At 39.3% G+C, this 14,538-nt stretch overlaps 1 protein-coding gene across 1 annotated transcript in view; it reads right to left on the bottom strand.

Annotated features, from left to right (window-relative positions):
- Positions 1-14,538, bottom strand: part of SGCD (sarcoglycan delta) — a 939,939-nt gene that overhangs the window by 555,941 nt on the left and 369,460 nt on the right. Inside the window, exon 2 of the mRNA XM_019464511.2 lies at positions 6,139-6,292. The gene's annotated coding sequence lies outside the window, so the exon portion shown is untranslated. The remainder of the gene's footprint in view (positions 1-6,138; positions 6,293-14,538) is intronic.

The raw sequence follows: 14,538 nt of genomic DNA, 5'->3' as shown, positions 1-14,538 counted from the left end.
ACTTGATAAGTTAGCCACCTTTCTGCTAATGTGCTGGGAGGCACACAAAATACAGAAACCACCATTTCCACTTCTGAAGGAAACAGGTAAGTGCCCAAGTGATCCACATCAATACTCACACTTGTACAAAAACCGGCATAAGACTTTATTGGGGAAAAATATCCCAAAAGGGAAATACATGTTTGTACACACACAGACACAAACACACACACATCACACACACCCTGACAATTTCTGAAGAGTTTTCCTAAGCCACCCACCTTCCCACACTTAGTGGTGACAATCAGAAACAATGACCAAAAACTATCCTCAAAAGCAGTTTTAAATTTCCCTTTCATAACATCTTTCAGAAGTGTGTAGAGATTTTCTACTGACATAGGCAGGTGGTAATAAACTAATTTGTATTTTGTAGGAAAAGCACTGTTAGCTTGCACCTATTTGTAGTATCTCTGGATTTTAAATTTGACCATGGAAATTGAGACTTTCAAGAGCACAGCTAAAATACAGACTGATGTCCAAGTATCACAAAAAAAAAAAAATAATAATAATATGACAGTACCACAAATCAGAGATGTACACAGAGAAATTCAGCTCTTCAGTGTTCCCATGATAATTAACCTTGCTGATATCCATTAGCCATGTTAAGTAGCTTCAGATTTCCTTTCAATCACTCTGGACAAACTGTAACATCCACATTTAATGACAGCTCTCTGTCAATACAATTTCCTACATACTATTTAAACTTTTTTTTTTGACAACAGGATCAACTTTTTCCAGAGTTTCTCAATTTTTATAATTAAAATGATCCAGTTGTTAGAAAACTACAGTAGTTTGCTTTCAGCTTTAGTTAAGTGTACACAGGAATACACACACTGACTCAGAGAGGCCACATTAAATGGAAGGTAATGCTAATTCTCTTACTCAGGAGGGTCATTGCTCATGTGATCTTTAAACCAAAAACAGCAGCTTCATATTTATATGGATTAAAAGAAACCAACACATACTAGCACTTTACAAGCATGATTTCACTTAATCGTCACTGTAACTCTACCAAAAATACATGAGAATCATCCCCATCCCACAAATGAAGAAACTGAGGCTGAGAGCTAAGTGACTCACCACTGGTCCTTTATTCAGAAAGAGGAGGAGCCCACACTTGAACCCAGGCAGGCTCACTCTAGGGCTCTTGATTAAATGACAGTGCTTCTACCTGTCATTACATAGTGTTTCCTAAACCACATATTTTACACTTTGTGGTACTGCTTTACATTATGTTCCATAATCAAGAAAGATCACACTGACAAAACAGGCCTTTTTTAGAATACTCTAAAGCAAGGATCCCTGAGGGTGCAAATAATATTTTCTATTCACTTTGTGAAAAGTTATCAAGAAAATAACAAATTCATGTATTTAATAACTAGTGTCCTTCATTGGGCATTCTGGAAACTTCTTCCAGGGGAAGACTGCCTTCACAGTGGATCTAGAATTAAAATGGAGCCAGAGACACTTACGCTGAAGGTATAACATGATGGCTAAGATGAGTTTTGGAGACAACAGGACCTACCCTTGAATTCAGCTTCTGCAACCAAGCAGTAGGTCTTGGAATTAATTATCATTTCTTAGGATGCACTTCCCCATCTGTCAATTAGGAAAAGTCACACCAAGCCTAGAATTGTTTCAAGGATTAAATGAGGCCACATACTAAAAATAGCACTTCTGACTAAGCACTTAATAAATGGGAGTTTAAAAACAATATTTTATGCATTTTTACATACGTGATTTACCTATAGTGAAATGCTTAGTGAATGTGCCATTTAATCAGTTTTGATAAATGTTTGTCAAGACACAGAACCTTTCTGTCATTCCAGAAATTTCCCTCATGTACCATTCTAAATTAGGTAGGTAATCATATCACACCAGAACTGAGCACTGAACAATTTCTATCATTGGTGAGTTCTGATCATTCTACAACTTCACATAAATCCTAAAATAAGTATTTTTTGTTATTTAATTTTAATCATGCTATTTTTGAGATCCATTCATGTTATTATGTTTATCTGTAGAATGTTCCTTTTTATCGCTAAATAGCATTTCATTTTCCAAATATACCAGAGCTGATCCAATTTCCTGTTGGTGGACATCTGAGTCACTTTCAGCATGAAATTATTATTAAAAATGCTGCTATTAACAGGTGTAAACAAAGGTTTTCAAGCCTCTTGAATAAATATTTAGGACTAGAATATCTGGCCCTCGGGGAAGACAGTTGTGTAACTTTCTAAGAAACTGCCAGATAATTCTTCCAAGTGGTTGGAACATTTTACATATGAGAGCTCCATTTGCTCATACATGAGGGAAATTTCTGCAGTGACAGAAGGTTCTGTGTCTTGAAAAACATTTGTCAAGACTGATTAAGTTTTGGTGTTGGCACGCCTTGAATCTTAGCCATTCTGACAGGTAATGTAGTGGGATCTTACGTTTTTAATTTGCATCACACTGATGACACGTTATGTCAGATGCCATTGCTTCTGTTCATTGGCCATTCTATATCTTACTGTATGAAGTGCTTTTTATGTACATGTTAGATATATGTGTTACAAATATGCTCTCCCAGTCTTGTGGGGCATCTCTTTATTTTCTTAATTTTTTTCAGTGAATAGATGTTTTTAGTTTTCATGAAGTTCAGTGTATTTTTTCCCTCTTATGTCTTGTGCTTTTGTGTCCTTTAAAAAAGAAAACCTGCCTTCTGAAGTTAGAAAGGTATTTTCATTTTTCTTCTACTATGTTTGTTGTTTTAGCTTTCATTGTTCAGTGTGCAATTTGACTCAAGTTGCTTTTTATGTCCGGGACTAGGTGGGGGTTTAGATTCTTTATTTTTTCAAGTAAATATCCAGGTATTCCAGCACTATTTCTTAAAGCAGTTTTCTTATCCCACTGAACTCATGTGGTGCTCTTGTTGAAGGCCAGCTGATTGCACATGTGTGGGTCTAATGCAGAATTCTGGTCTACTGATCCATTTATTTACAATGGCAGCCAATCTAACATTACTTTTTATTATTATCTATTTTTTAACTTTTCCTTATGTCAGATGCAATAATGAAAGCCAAGTACACTTTGCTTTTGGCATTTGATAAAGGTTTTATTCTCTCTTTCATTGCCATATGGATGTATTTATAAATACATGTGTGTGAGTGTTTACATACGCATATACACATACACTTAGGTGTACCGATTTTCTGAGAGTACCCCAGTTTTTAGACCCAAGATTTTCTAAAACTCTTTTTTCAGAGCTCAAGGAACAGGGTTAGCAGTGGTTTTCAAATTTTAGCAAGACATATGAATTCTCTTGAAGACTTGTTGAAACATACATTCCTGGACCTCAATTTAAGATGTTCTGATTTAGTAAGTCTAGGGAAAGGCCTGAGAATTTGCATGGCTCACAAGCTTAGGTGACGTGGAGGCTGCTGGTGTCTGGGCTGCACTTTGAGCAGCACTGGTTTCAAAAAAAAAAAAATTAAATGGCTTTCCTAATGTTCATACAGAAGCTTGATTTGCCTTTTCTAAAGTGTGTGACCACAGCCACTAATTTACACTGTCTTCACTTGAAAAGACATCTGAAAAATCTGCCGAATGCACTGGAGCATGGGAGCCAGGAAACATTACAGTAGATTGATGTACCAACACTGCCTCATTTCCTCCTTCCTTCCTGGAAATTCAATTTTGGTCTGTGAGCAGGGGCACGCACATACCTGCGCACGCTACAGCTGAATCTAGCCCCGTGATGTACCCGCACCGCAAAGCGCATTCTTCTCCCTGTGGCCTCCGCCAACAATCAGAGAAAGTTTTATTTTCCCCTGAAGAGTTGATTGGTCTCTAAACCAGGAACATTTTTACAGCCAAGTCCTTTAAAACTTTCTCTGAATTTATGTTTTAAGTGGTTAGCGTCTAGGTGAATATTACTGACAGAACAGAGGCAGGTTCTGAAGATCAACACACTCAAAGAACTCAGTCATCAAAATCCCAACCCAAACCCCCACGCTTCTCTAGATTTTTATGACTAGCACAGAACAGCTTTTTGAGCTTTTCTTTCCAACAGATCAAGCACATGCGAGCAGAGGGCCATACCACAATGATGCATCTCTTAGGCAGAATGTTGGGATTTGTGCAAGAACCCAAAGAAGGGATGTTACTTCTTTTTCTGATTGTTCAATTACCTAGTTAGCCTTTGAAACCATGTTAATGGGAAATTAATTCATAAATAATATTTAGATGTGAACTGCTTTGAAGGTGCCCTTCGTGAAGGAGATAAATTATTTTTCCTTCTTTGAAAAACATAACAAATCCCCCGAATAAAGGGAAGAGAGGAGTTTCAAATGCCACCCTCCCACTGTCACCAGCCCCTCAGCACTCTTTTCAGAGGTGCTGTGAGCAGCGTGAGCATCAGACCTTAATCATTTCTGCACGGGCCTTGGAGGATTTTACGAAAACTGGAGAGAAAGTAAATGTACTTCCTCCTTAAAAGAAGGTCTTTTCAGAATCAACGCAAAGTATCTACCACATTTCTTTCAGCAGCGAGAAAGTCGAAGATACATTGAAAGCAGGCCTAAGGCTGGAACGTGTTTGATTTTCATCAGCTCTAGAACTCTACCTTGCCCAGCTGTTGACCTATGGGGAGTCCTCTGTGCCAGAGAAGGGAACCAACCAACACCTTAGCTACAACTGTTCTCCCCATTTCCAAAGCCTTTGGGGTATGAGGGTTTTGTCTTTGAAGGCAATTAAAATGACAGCAATGAGTTATCAATGGAATTGTCGGAGATGTTCTCCAGTTTCTCTTAGACATGTCATGTGGCCCCAGGCTGTTAAACCGCATTTCCACAGGGCATACCCAGCTGTGTGTGCTGTACTACTATTCTCTACAGTAGTGAGCATAGAGATGTAAACTCCAATATGTCTGAGAGTGTCTGCCCATTGGCCCTTCCTTGGTACAGAGTCTCAGAAAACCTTTTTACTTATAGTTCTTTTGTTTTCCCAGAACAGAAATCCCTATTCCAGATGGCTGTTATCACTTATACTTGTGATTTTCCCCCCGAGCTTACAGAACAATGCCTAACACAGTAAACGTGCCATTAATGGTAGTTTCTGTAGGTTTCTCTCTCTCCTCCCTCCATCTGTTCCTCTCTCACCATCCAGAGAGAGAGAGAATGAGAGAGAGAGAGAGTTTACACACCACTCCACAAATTATATATATATATATGTATATATATATATATATATATATAGTATATATATATTATAATACATATGTATGTATACATATGTATTATAATATATATGTGTTATAATATATATACATATGTATTATATTATAATACAATATACATATATAATACATATGTATATATAATACATATAATACATATGTATTACACATATGCCTGTATATGTACACAGTGATTATCACTGCAACCATAAAAAAAAAATGGAATCTCCTTATTCAAACTTGCCTCAACATTGGTATGTATCCAAAATAAATATTAAGGCAGGTCCTCCCAAAGATCTTAAGAAATAATACAAAGCTTTGCCAAAAGTGTCCTGTGGACACTGAAAGTAGGAATTACCAGTGTATTCCACAGCACACCTTCTTCATTCATCTCTGTACCTGAAGTCCTATCACATAGGCGCCTGGATCCATTTCACTTTTCTTTCTATCACAGACACCTGCACACACCTCTCCCCATGCCTGGTCTCACTCCCCTCTGGTCACTTCATTATTATGGAGACCACGTGGACTTTGGCTTCTCTCACTGTACCTTTATTCATCCCACCACATCCCAAAAGTTAGTAGCAAGAGAGAAGATCATTGCTCGAAAAGAGGAAAGGAGAAAGGAAAGAGAAATGGGGTATGAAGAGGGGTATGTGTATATACATATATACACATATATAAATATATATACACATATATACACACACACACACACACACACACATATATATATATACACACACGTGTATGGGTGTGTGTGTGTGTGTATATATATACATATACATATACATATATATATATATATATATATATATATATATATCTCCTTAAATGTATGTGTATATATACATATAGATCTCAAGATCAAAGTTCCATACCTTAGCAGTCCTAATCTTCTTGAATCTTGAACACAAATTTCAGGGCAACATTGGGGTTGAGATAGTCTCCTCAGGCCACCACCAACGGGATAGTGTTCTTAACCTCCACACGGGTTCCAGTACTGCCTTCTGAAGATGGAGGTTTCTTCCACGGCTACAAAAACAACAACAGCAAAAAAAAAAAAAACAAAAAAAAACACAAAACATCATAAGAGAAAGAAGATATTCATAAATGAAACCTAAACCGGACCTTCAACAAGGATATTAAATTCTAAAGCATTTGACTTGAATAGACTAAACAGAAGACACATTAAATTCTGATTGGCATAAATACAAATAATACCTGAATGGATTCAGTCTTGATTAGACTTGAGTAATCATACAAAAGCAGAAAAGGTCACACTGCATCAAGGCTGGCAGATTTTTTAGGACACAAATAACCAAATTTGCTCATTTCACTTCATAGGGAAACTAAAAAAGAGATTTTTTTCCCAAGATAATTCATTACTGGTGGCATATTTGCACCAGTGAATCAAGCAAATCTTGAATAAAAACAAGCAAACGTGCTTCACACTGTGGTCTATGTTAAAATGAGACAAAAGGGGACAATGCATCCCTTCTTCACTTTGAGACAGTTCCCTCCCCTGGCTTTTAAGATACCAAACTTGCCTGTCATCACTGGCCGCTCCATCGTGGCTACCTCTGTGAGTCCCCTCTCTTACAATGTTCAAGATAAGAGCATCTTGGAACTCAGTCCTGAAACTATCTTCTCTGTGAACTGACTCAGCAGGGGCATCCCCGAACTCCAAGGCTCAGGAAACTATTTATACCCTGACAACTCTGAGATCATCTCCTGGCCCAGGTACTTCACTGAACTCCAGACTCTCAGATCGACGGCCTATCCACAACTCTGCTTGGAATTCTGACAGACATGTCAGGACATGCCCAAAGTGAAGTCCTGATTCTATTACCCATACAACACCCTCTGAATAAAAAAAGTGAGGCTCACACTCTTCCTAATTTATTCCTTCTCAAAGGCAATTTTATTCACCCTGCTGGTCAGGTGCAAACCCTGCCAGTCAACCTTGACTCCTCTCTCTCATACATACCCCATGTTCTCTTCAAAATTCAGTGGTTTTATCATCAGGATAAATCCAAAAGCTGACCACTTTACCTTCTCCTTCACTCACACTGCTTCCTGGCATCATTATAGATCTATAAGGTTGCACAGCAGGTATGCTCAAGCCATGGCTGTCACTCTCAACTAGACCCCTGAGTAAGATCATGACACTCCCCTGCTCAAAACCTTCCACCTCACTCAGAACCAAAGTCAAAGTCATTATACCGGCCGAAAAGGCTCCACATGACACAGCTCTGTTACCACCGTCTTTATCTCCTACCCTCACTCTCACTGACTCCTCTCCAGCCACCTTGGCCTCCCAACTATTCCTCTAGCTGTACTGCAGACTTGGGCACCTTCCCCTTACCTGGAAGGCTTTTTCTCCCCTCATTACTTTATATCTTCCTTCCAGTGTGACCTTTTCACAATTGCTGGTAATAGTAAACCCTGACAACATCTCCTCATCCCCCTTCACTGTTTACAAATTGGTAAAGACCTGCTCATATACTACATGGTTTACTCAGTTATCTACCTTTTCCCAGTAACACACAAGTTCCATGCAGACAAGACATTTTATCCCTGGTATCCTGCTGGATCTCCAGCACTTCATGTACAGCCTAGCACCAACATGGAGCTCAACATATATTTTTGAATGAATGAATGAATGAACGAACGCACAAACGAACGAACAGGAAGGTTACATAAACCTTCTCGAGGCCACTCAGATGATAAATGGCTGAGCCAGGTTTAAACCAAAAGCATCTGTCTCCAGTATTCCTGATACTATGTAATCACAGCTACATGAGGACCGATTAGTGTTGGCATTAGGAATAGGTTCAGTACAGCCCGGCAGGTGAAACAGAAGATGTATTTTATATTTGAAGAGCCCAAAGGTTTTCTAGAAACTCAAGAGAATATATTTCACATAGTGGGATGGTTCTGCTTTCACCCTTATGTAGCATTCTCACTATTAACCTTCACCTCATCTTTCTCAGTTTCCACTGCCTTTCCTCTACACTTATTTTTTGTCCCTCCCTCAAATTTCAGTCCCTGCCTTTCTTGAGTGAATATGAGGAAAAGGGATCCAAGATTAGATAAAGGCAAGAGGAGAAATAGGTTTAGGGAAAAGGTGTGGGGCAGGAATCAAAGGACTATGGATCTGAGGCTAGTTGGGCCACCAACGCACCGAGTGCCTTTAGTGGGATCCTTTCCCCTTCCTGAGATCCTGATGCTCGCTGAGCTAAAATACATGCCCTTCAAAGAGGTTCTCTCTCCCCCAAAATTGATTGCTTTCCTTTGTAATTAGTAAAAGGCTTCGTCATTCTGAGTAGTCGAAGACTGGTTACGAAGCATGGTGCAATATTTAAGAACTAGGGTTCAGGACAGTGCTAGCATTCACATCCTGTTTCCACCACAGTGAAACTCTGAACCAAGACACTCCACCTGTCTAAAAATCATTTTTCTATCAAAGCGAGTGGATAGAAATATCTGTCTCTATAGGGGGTTTATGGAAATCAAACAAGGTAACATAGGTGAATCACCTGTTACTGTGCAGAGCCTAAGGACTCAATATTTGTTGCTCTTAATTTTTATTTTGCATGATTGCAGGCCACCATCCTGCATGAAATTTCAAGTTTTTCTCTACCTGCCTGCAGAGTCTTAATCTTCTCCATCTTTCATCACACGCAACTGCTTTTGTGGCCCCTGATGACTTTCTCTGGAAAGGCTTTACCCCAACTGCTCCTATTTTCTAAGGGCAGATGGCAGAAATCTGCGACATGAGACACTCAAGTTCTCTGGTTCTTTTCTTATCCTCTTGCTGATGACCAGCAATCTGAGGATGATCTTGTCCCTAGAATTCTTTTAGGCTGATAATCATAAAGCCACAGTCTACAATTATTCCTGCATTCCAAAGCCAAGAAACCCAATTTGGAAGGCACACAATGCTATCATTTGGCACAATGATACATGGAGTTATGAAGAAAATTGTGCTGACTGCTTTGAGAATTTGAGTCTCTATCTGGATTCATCTTTCTTCCTTTTTTTTCCTAACTGATATTAGGAAACTATGCGCAGGTAGTAACAACATGAAAATGTCACTTACTTTTCAGGTTTAACTACACTACAACCCAATAATAAGTTAGGATGCTTCAGGGACAAGTTACGTATACTCCATACTAAGTCACTGAAGGACTTGCCCAGAAATGCATTTACGAACACATGTTTTTTGAATACACAATATTGACATGCACTTTGTTAAGGGCAGGGAAGATTAAGGATTTCATTCCTATCCTCATGAAGCTTTTACTCCAGCAGTTTTTTGTTGTCTTTTCCCATTTTTTAACTTCTGCCCAGATATGGGAAGATTGGACAAATTCCTCCAAAGCTGTGGATTGTCTCAAGTAGTGACAGAGAGTGTCCTGCTATACAGAGCCTAATTTCTGCTGATTTTGTAGAGAACTCTCTAATTCTTGGTTTTCTCAAGAATTAAGCTCATTTCCTTAGTTTGCTGCCCAGCCCCCATCCAACACACACCTCTTCTCAGTTGATCCTGGTTTATTTCCCTCCTGCAGCAAAGAAACAAAAAGTATTCACCAAATCCACAAGTATGCATTCCATTCATTAACAAAATGCTACACGGATGGTATGGAAAGAAGGTACTGGGCTCAAAGGACACAGCTGCAGAAATCAGCGTTTTTTGAAATCTTCGGGAATGTGATGGGATTAATGCTGTTATATGGCAAAATAAACTGAGAAAGGATATACTAGGAATATTGCCAAAGGGAATAATGTCAAGAAAGAACAACATGTGTCTTCAATCACCAATGTCTGCATGGTTAGAGTGCTAATCACAGAGGTGGGTGTAATCTCTGCCTGTTGGGCAGCCTTGAATGCTTCAGGGAATATGTCATTTTTCAAGAGGCATCAATTAGTGGCTGTTCTGATGGCAGAGTGTGAACCACACCTCTCTAATGATTGGGCTGAGTTAATAACGATTCCTGTGAGTGTACAACACAACACAAATGCACCCAGACACACTCGCCAGAGAGGGCAGGACGAGGCAGAGTAGGAGAGGGACATAAAGATACTAGGAACTGTGTATCTAGAATAAGATTTCTGAGTGGAAGCGGGCCAGGGGGAAGGGATGAACTGTGAATTTAAATCCAATGAACTAGGCTGGGTTTTACCAGGAACTGGAGAAGCACTGCCCTAGAAGACTTCCCTGTCAAGGAGAAGCACTGTGATTATACACAAACCATGTATGTGTCCAAGGCTGCACCTCACAGACATACACGTGGCATTCATGTTTGCCAGCAATGCGTCACATGTTCATTACCTCCATTTGCATACGAAGACATCATTAAAGTAATGTGCGTGGGATCCCGCAACTAGAAAGTGACAGGATTTAACTCAGAACCAACCCTGGAGCTTCGCGGTGTTCTCCAAATACACTGAAAATCACAAAGGATTCTTTCCTAGATTTTAGATCTGGTCAAGGGGAGTTTTGACGCTCAGAAATGCCGTAGTCTGATCTTCAAGGAAAGAATTCAGTCAGTCTCCTAAGCACCTAAGTGGGAAGACTGGCCCGGCTGGGTTTCTGCTAGACAGAGTGAAAACACCCTGATACAGGAGAGGGCAGGTTTCTTCCAAAGCCATAGAGGAGGTCACACCCCATGTTGGAACAGTTGCCTCCTGAACAGCAGATGCCCTGCACCCAGTCACCACTGGTAGTGGACTCAGTTTCTAAAATATTAATTACACTTCCTACCAGCTAACTTTATTGAAACAGCTTTGGGTCGGTGAAACATAAAATATTTTGGAGATCTGGGTGCTCATCTGTAACTGCAATCACTACCTTTGGGCTAAATCTGGAAGTCTTCTATTTATTCCTAATCTGGACACCAAACCATGAAATTACTAGGGAATAAATGAAGAATATTTGTGTCACTGGATTTTAAGGATAATAGGATATATCTAATGACTTTCAGATACCTGATCTCTTGCCAACTCATTAACACCTCATTTTCTTACCTGGTGAGCCTTTTGCATTGAATGGTGAGGAGAGCCTGGGCGGCTCAATCGGTTGAGTGTCCAGCTCTTGATTTCGGCTCAGGTCATGATCTCACGGCTAGTGAGATTGTGCCCCAGTTGTCAGGCTCTGTGCTGGCAGCATGGAGCCTGCTTGGGACTCTCGTCTATGCCCCTGCTTACGTGCATGCTATGCTCACTTGCTCTCTCAAAATAAACATTTAAAAGAATTGAATAGTGAAATCAAAGGGACTCTAGAAGAAATGCCACTGAACATTATAATGAAACTTGAAAGAATTTGCTAGCTTTTGGGCTCATTGTTCATCTGCATTTTTCTTTGGCTAGTTAACAAATGATTTATCTCCAACTTCATCAAGAGGGTCAGACACTGACAGTCTGTAGACAGAAACAGCGGTGGCCCACAAGATGTGCTTTTAAAATTTAACATTCATCGAAGGATAGATGCCCACCCTCACCCCTTTCCATATGCACCTATCCACTATTTCTCCCAGTCTGACATTTGCTATTTTCGCTATCTACAAATACAGGTTCACCTTTGCTTTAGGAAATGTATCACTGTCACCAGAGAAGCCGTCTTTGTTCCCAGCCTAATAGCAAGTATATATACGATTCCTTAAATACACCTGCTCTTTGCATGACTCATGTATTCAAACTCTCCATCAACTTCCACACAGGTCTATGGACCATCCGACCTTGTAGATCCCAACAAAATTCACAGTGGCAGCACAGTACCTCACGTGGTCTCAAATCCAGACAGCAGGCTTCCTAAGCCACCTCAAACCCAGCCAGTGGTGAATTTATCACACCCCTCTTATATGTTAGCATGGAGACACAGCTTGAGTACATGCCTCAGTGAACCAGTAGTTAAGTTACCAGGGGCCATTTTAAGTGGCAGCTTTCCATCTACCTCTAGATACTAACACAGTAAAGAAAATATAAGAAAGCATCACCTCATCCCTGGAACCCCAGTCTCTGATCTCCTGCTCTTGGTGACATATAGAAGTTGGATCCACAAGATTATGACACCACGAACACTCAAGGGTGCTCAGCAAAAACGTGTCATTCTAAGAGGCTGTAAACATGGACACTGTCTTGCCTTGTTACCATAAACTGCAAAGGTCATACTGGCTGAAAGTATCAGATCCCTGCATGGGTTTGATTCCTGGCTCAGCTGCCCACTATCTGTATCTTTGGACATGCTTTTTACGTCTCAGTGCTTCATCTGCAAGACAGAAGTCATAATACATACCTCAAAGCGTTCTTTTTGAGGAATAACTTTAATACAATGATGGTACGTTTGAATTAATATAATGTACTTATGTTATAATTCATAGTGGTATGAATTTTCTTATTAAAAGGGCATAACAACACCTCACCTAGCTCTTACAAGGATTTTAGGAGGTGAAAAATATTACGTGCAACATTACGTTCGTGCCTTAACTACTAGAACAAGACATTGAGAACATCAAATCTATCTGTGTCATGTTTCTTTCTTTGAGGAACAGAGTAAGAATGTAACATGGAGACATTGCATAGGCATTATATCTGTGTGTGGACATATATTAGCCATTTATGTTTGATCTCCTTCACTGATTGATCTCCAAAGCAAGTTATACCTTTTCCTTGCTAATTCTGTGGTGGCAAAGAGGGAAGGCCAGTCTAGGGAATGACTGAGGCATTGGATAAACCCAAATCACCTGAGAATGAGAGGGGCAGAATTATTGTCCAACCCCCAAGATGTTAATAAAAGCATAACACATTATCATTGGTTTTGTTAAGTAATCAAAGTCTCAGAAATGATTAGCTATTGAGCTCATAGGTACCAACACTGTTCTGAGCTTACATTTGTTCAAGAAATGCTCCAAAATGAAGCAGTGCTATTGGGATTCTCTTTTTGCATATGGAGAAGGAGAAGGCTCAGAGTATTCAAGCAAGTTATGCCACAGTACAGAGTATGGATTGGAACCCTGGACAGTGAGTCTAAGCTCTGGGCTTCCAACCAACCCTAGAGTCTTTCCTGATGGGTCATGAACTCATGTTTGTCTATGATAAAAACTGCCCATGTTTTTCTCCTTATATTGCTTACATGAGTTTTTGAGGGGTAATCTTTTCATTTTGTAGGATAAAAGAGTTACTATTCCCAATCTAAATACCTTATAAAGATAGAAAAGAAAAATACTAATAAGTGTCTAGAAAAATAGGCAAGGGATATCAACAGGAAGTTTACAAGAAAAAAACATGCAAATAGCCCATGAACTCAGCAACACTCATAAAAAGAAATCCAAATTACACATGAGAAAATTAGAACATAAATGATCCTAATACTGCAAAGAATGAAAATACCACAGATATATTTAAATCAGTGAGTTTATAATGATACTAAGAAGAAAAAAAATCTTACTGGTCATCTTTGGAAGACACTGGAGAACCACATCATTACTTTGAAAATAGTAAATAAATGGAAATCAACCTTCTGTCCTGCCTTTCCTTAGGACGTATAATCAAATACTGAAGAAAAGAAGTTACCATTTGTAGAAGTTTCTCACCAAAAAATGAAAACAAAATAAAAAAAGTAGAGTGTCTCCACTGTTTAACCCCTAATGAAATAATGCATCCAGGTAATAATCACCAATGGGTGCTAATATTACAAAAGAAAGATAAAAGGTGCCTCCTTATGGAGGCACAATAGCTTCACCTAGGAAGCAGTCTAGCCAAAAACATGTGACCTGAATTAAACTTGCTAGCTTAAAGGAAATGCACATGACCAAGGAATTTGCTTACACAACAGAGGGATACAATGAGCAGCATCCAGGCTGTGGAACTGTCTGCAGGATCAAGAACAAGATCATCTTCAACAAATAAATCACAAGGAGAAGAGTGATGGGAACCTATGGATTAAGAGAAACTTCAGAAAGACAGTCACTTTTGAGGGCTGAAAGGGATTTGGATCTTGAGACACAAAGTGAAAGAAAAAAAATGTCAGCAGTCACTTCAAAAAAGACTAGGTATTTGCTAGTACAAAATAATATCTTTGGTATAAGAATGACATTGTTTAATTTATAAAAAGGATGTTACCATTTAGAGATGAACACAGCAATATTGAAGGAAGAAGGTTATGGGTAGGAATTTGCTCGAGTGAGGTCTGGGTGATGTATGAAACAAGACTGCTAATGAATTTGCAAGTCTTACAGTTCATTTATGGTTCATTACCCTGTTCCCTCTATTTTAAA

Source organism: Panthera pardus, unplaced genomic scaffold (assembly GCF_024362965.1).
Source record: "Panthera pardus isolate Hobbes unplaced genomic scaffold, ASM2436296v1 HiC_scaffold_2, whole genome shotgun sequence".
Lineage (NCBI taxonomy): Eukaryota > Metazoa > Chordata > Mammalia > Carnivora > Felidae > Panthera > Panthera pardus.
This window is presented reverse-complemented; position numbering and strand designations above follow the sequence as displayed.